A 6,000-nucleotide genomic window follows, 5' to 3' on the forward strand; every position below is an offset into this window, starting at 1 on the left:
TCAATATTATCATTAAAAAATTTGAAATTATGATATCCATCCATATTATTTTAAAGGATAAATTACGCGTTTAGTATTTAAAGTATTAATTTTGGTCAGTTTTAATACTAAAAACTTTTAATTTTTTCAGAATTATATATAAAGTTTAACTTTTGTTTCATTTTAATATCACACTGTTATAAACTATAGTTTTTGTTTCATTTTAGTACCCGTTCAAAATTTAACGTTAAATTTTGGAAAAATTAAAAGTTTAGGTATTAAAACAGACAAAAAAATGATAGTTTGAATACTAAACACGTTAAGTTTTTAACGACAAATACTAAAATGAAATGAAAACTAAACCTTAGGTATGATTTTTAGAAAATTAAAAGTGTAAGTGCTAAAATTGATAGTTTAAGTATTAAACATATATTTTATCTTATTTTTAAATGATTTGAAAATTTATTATATATCAAAGAAAATTTGATAAATGGAAATGAGGAATGAATAATCGTATTTTGATATTTTTAGATCTTGATAAATGAAAATGTTAAAATTTAAATTATGATAATCGATATCCATTCATACTATAATTTATTTTGTTTTAAACGATTTTTAAAATTAGCGTTTTTTTTGGCTTTATATTAAATATCGAAAAATAATTTAAATGTTCTGATAAACAAGTCAAATTATTTTATAATATATTAGTTACGAATTTAATTATATGTCTACACAATAAATTTAGAAATTATGTGACTATAAATAAATTAAATTATAATGTAATCCCTAAAAGATATCGTTTGTGTGGTTGAACTCTGATTTAAAATTCGATTGAATTTTAATTTGTAAGCATGTTCAATAACAATTTCTAAATGTGAATATATATTAAATTGGTTAGTATAATACTTGATATCCGAGTTATACTATACTGATAGGGTATACAGTATATTAGTGTTATAAATAAGTCAAGTTCGATTCAAACTCAAAATTAAAAATTGAATTCGATTCGATATGAAAGTTTATGCGTTTAAAATTGTCAAGTTCAATTCAAACTCAAAATTAAAAATCGAATCTCGACTAAAGTTCAAAAATATTGAACTCAAAATATTCTTAGACTTAGTTCGATCGAAGCTCAAACTTGAGCTCGAACCTGACCGTTGAATATATGAAAAATGTTATATTGCAATATAAAACAATCACACACACATATATATATATATAAATGTTAATATTATTAATAATTTAATTTAAAAAGTTAAAAATTTTAATATATTATTTTTTCGAGTTGTTCGTGAAACTTTTATCTCGGTTATCAAGTAACTTATTTCGGATCATTAAAAACTCGAATTGAATATATTTGATTCATGTGTTGATCGAACTTTAACTAAGATGAATTCGATAGCTCTCGATATATCTCGTTTCACATACAACTTTAATAATTATAACGTTACGATTGAATTCTTAATAAATTGATAACCTACTACAAATACAAATCAGTCAAATTCAAATACTTTAGGTAAAATATCATTCCTTTTAACTATGAAAATTGAATTCTTATTTAAACCCACGTAAATATAAAAGTAATTTTATACTTGTAAATAGTTCGACATTTAGACAAGCTAAAACGGAAATTAAAAGATACCAGAATATCCAATCCACCATCAGGGTCCCTCGAAGATGGAATCGACGGTTGAGGATGTCACACGTGCAAATTCATCCGTTACAGTTTAGAGGACATGCAAAAACCCTAACGCGCGCCCTTTTGCCGAATAGTTGAAAGCGTTCAGCGTGCAAACTAAAATCAAACGATATATATATTCCTCATTAGCTCGGCTGCCTCCCTCACTCGAAAAAATATCTTCGAAGTAGGGTTTTGCGACTCTTCTTCATCGAGCCGTTGTTTCTTTTAATCTCTCTCAAACCCCCTTACGAATCTCTTCACTCTTAACAATGGGGAAATCAAGCAAGAAATCAGCCACCAAAGTACTCCTTTTCCTTTCATTATTTTAAAAGAAAATCAAAACATTTTATTTTTATGGGTTTTTCTTTTTATTTTAAGCCCTTTGTTTTGGTTTAATTTTGGGTTTTTTATGTAGGTTGAAGCAGCTCCTGTTGCAGTTCCTCTGCCGGGAAGGAAAGGTATTTTTACACTTTTTGTTTTGGTTTTTTAAATTTGAAATCTTTTTTCTTTATGGTGTAGCATCAATCATGTGTCATAAAGCTTCAATATTTTTTCAGGTTGATATGCATCGTGTGAAAGCTGTTTTTTTATGGTTTTATGTGTTTACGAGGTTATGGTTTTTTTAATCATTTTTAATGATTATATATATATATATATAGGTAAGAGAGAAGCTGAAGAGACTACTGAGAAACAAGTGACTTCCAAAAAGCAGAAGAAAAACGACGGCGTAGCTCAGGCTATTGTACAGAAGAAGGTTGAAGCCAAGAATCAGAAGAAGAAGAAGAAAAAGATGAAACCAGTAGCTCGTCTGATGACTCTTCTGAATCCGAAGATGTATGCGAAAATCCACTGCTGTTACATTTGTTGTCTTTGGTGTTGATATACTCTGATAGTTCACTTTTCATTGCATGTTCTGTTTTCCGTGGGCTCCTTGTAAAGTTTTGAACATTTAACTCTTTGTTCTCTTTAAGCATGTAGGCAATTTATTGACATGATAGTAAAATGAAACATATGAATGCATGTTTGTATCTGTTTTTGTCATATTTATTCTTATTTGTTTTTCGTTCAGGAACCTGCCCCTGAGAAGAAACAGCCGACTATTGCCAAGAATGGTTCTGTACCTGCAAAGAAAGCAAAACAAACTAGCAGTTCAGATTCTTCAGACTCTAGCAGCGAGGAAGAATTATCTGATGAAGTGAGAATTATGATTATGCTTGTAACTTTTATATGGTTGCAGATATTTATATATACACTTGATTTTTGATGTTCAATGTATTGGTTTTGCAGGAAGCTCCTGCCCAAAATAAAAAACCCGCAGTTGCTACTTCCAAACCATCTGTTCCAGCTGCTAAGAAAGTGAAAGCTGATGGAAGTTCAGATTCTTCTTCTGATGAGGATGATGTTAGTATTGAGGCAAATACTAAATATATAACGCTTGAATTATTATAAATCTCTTGAATTTATTGTTGAATTTTGATTTAGGTGCCTGCCTCGAAAAAAAATGTAGCAGTAGCTGCTAAAAATAGTGCCGCACCTGTTAAGGAGGAATCCAGCAGTTCAGATGAAGATAGCAGCTCAGATGAAGAGGAAGTAAGTGCTTGATTGTTGAAGGTTGTTTCTTTTCAGTTTGGTTGGGAGCTTTTGTGATAGTTATTTATGAATGTAATGTTTTGCAAATACAGGAAAAACCGAAGCCTGCTGCTAAGAAAGGACCTACTGCTGTCACTAAGAAGGAATCAAGTGATAGTTCAGAGAGTGAGAGCTCTTCGGATGAAGATGACGTGAGTGTTGGGATTCCAGCAATGTTTAAAATAAACAGATCTTTTGATTTTGTAGCAAAGCATTCATGCCTTGTGAATATGCATGCTGAAATTTGGTTTTAATAATAGACTAGGGGTCCCAATAAGACCTGCCTTTTCTATTGGTATAAAATTGATATTAATGTTTGTTTATTCCATTAACTGAATGTGTACTTGTATGGAAACCTCCTCCAAAGGCTGCTTTGCCCGCGGCTGCTGCGAAGACTAAAGCAGCATCCAGTGATAGCAGTTCTGAGGATGATTCCGATGAAGTATGATATCTCATTCATATGGTTCTTGCTTGTAATTTTCTCCATGTTCATATTTGTTACTATTCTATTGCACTGCACTAGGATGCCAAGAAAGCTTCTACTGTGAAGAAAGCTTCTGCTCCTCCTGCCAAGAAGGTTGAGGAATCCAGCAGTGATGACTCTGATAGTGAGCCCGAGGATGAAAAGGTGTGATTAAACTTTTGAATTTGATAAAGTGGCAGTTTCAGTTGCTTATGACTATTTTTTGTTATTGCTTCTTAAGATGCTTTTGTTTTTCTCGTATCAATTTAATGAGTTGTATGTCTATTTTGTAGCCTATGGTTGCTTCAAATGCTAAAGCTGTTAAAAAAGCAAGCAGTAGTGAAGAGGAAGATTCTGATGAATCATCAGATGATGAAGAAAGTGATGAAGAAGAAGCTCCAAAGAAAAAAGTATGGTATCTTAGGAACTGGTCTTTTTTTACTTTTGGAAAGTTGATGTGATGATTGCCTAATGTGGTGTTGTGCTTTTATATTTGGAAACAGGATACGGATGTGGAGATGGTTGATGCTTCAACGCCTGCCAAGCAGGATTTTAAGTCCGAGAAGAAAGCTGTAAGTACAAATATCCCTTTGAGTTTCCTTCAAGTGTAACCTCAATTGCTTGTTATTCATAATTTTTTGGAGCTGGTCTGAATCTGATTGTATTTTTTTTGCAGCCCCAAACTCCTGTAACTCCTCAAGCTACAGGATCTAAGACTCTGTTTGTTGGGAACTTATCGTTTCAAGTTGAAGAAGCCGATGTGTATGTTTAGGTTCTCTGATACCTCTAAATTGATTGTTTAAAAGAAATGTTTCATCTTTTCTATTTTTATATCGTAGAAAGAATTTCTTCAAAGATGCTGGTGAAATTGTGGAAGTCCGTTTTTCCTCTGACCCTGAAGGCAACTTTAAAGGCTATGGACATGTTGAATTTGCTACAGCAGAGGCTGCACAGAAGGTAGATTTCCTTGGTTTTCAATTTTGGATCGTACCTGGATATCTGGTGTATAAGCTATGTTCTGTTTATGTAATCTGCAAGTGACCAGTTAAATGTTTTCATTTTGACTTTTTTTTGTATATATAATGAATTTGGAGACGGTTGTGAAGTTATTAGCTAATATCGTGCAGGCGCTAGAGTTGAATGGTGAATATTTGCTGAATCGCGCTGTTAGACTTGATTTGGCTCGTGAAAGGGGTGCATATACACTGCACAGCGGGTAATTTCCCTATCTCACTACGTGAGTTGGTTTGTGTGTGTGTGTATATATTGGACCCTTGATCTAGATGTAGCAATATAATCTATTTGATGCTTTCAACTGATTCTTCCACCTTTGCAGCAATGGGAACAGTTCGTTCCAGAAAGGAGGAAGAGGTCAATCTCGAACAATATTTGTCAAAGGATTAGATCAATCTCTCGACCAGGACGATGTTAGTGATTTGCTTTTAAGTACCAGTTTGTTGTGGCTCTCTCCTTTCCTCCACCTGGGTTTTGAAATTTATTTGCATTTATATTTGTTGTGTCCGAAACATTTCCAGATCAAGAATTCCTTGCAAGAGCACTTTGGTTCTTGTGGTGAGATTTCTAGGGTGGCGATACCGACAGATCGGGAAACTGGTGCCGTGAAAGGGTTAGTATCTATTGTTGCTGTAGTTTTAATTATTGGATGTATTCTTGTGATTTTTAGTGGTATATCTGATCATATGAAATCAATTTGCAGTTTTGCATACATGGATTTCGCGGATGATGATAGTTTGAACAAAGCTCTGGAACTTAATGGATCGAAACTCAATAATTATTACTTGACCGTCGATGAGGCAAAACCGAAAGGTGATTTTAGTGGTGGTCGGGGCAGTGGAAGAGGTGGAAGGAGTGGTGGATGGAGCGGAGGAAGGGATGGTGGTGGTCGTGGAGGTCGTGGTGGAAGGGACGGTGGCCGAGGTGGTAGGCACGGTGGTGGCCGATTCGGTGGCGGTAGAGGTGGACGTGGAACAACTAGTAAGCCAAACCTTGCTGCTGCTGGCACTGGTATTTTCCCTCCGGTGCCCTTTTTTCTCCTGTCATTATTTATTGCTAATTTATTTAACCAATTTATTAAAATGAAATGCAGGAAAGAAGACTACTTTTAATGACGGGGATTAACTGATGAAGCGTGGAGTTTCAAATGGAGAAATGTTTTGGTTTAGGGTTAAACTCAGTTTTGTTGTTTTCTTTAATTATTATTATTATTATTATGTCGAATTTCTCACAA

At 33.5% G+C, this 6,000-nt stretch overlaps 1 pseudogene; it reads left to right on the top strand.

Annotated features, from left to right (window-relative positions):
- Nucleotides 1-1,816: 1,816 nt before the first annotated feature.
- Nucleotides 1,817-6,000, top strand: LOC120123795 (annotated as a pseudogene).

Source organism: Hibiscus syriacus, unplaced genomic scaffold (genome assembly GCF_006381635.1).
Source record: "Hibiscus syriacus cultivar Baekdansim isolate YM2019G1 unplaced genomic scaffold, ASM638163v2 tig00110403_pilon, whole genome shotgun sequence".
Classification (NCBI taxonomy): Eukaryota; Viridiplantae; Streptophyta; class Magnoliopsida; order Malvales; family Malvaceae; genus Hibiscus; species Hibiscus syriacus.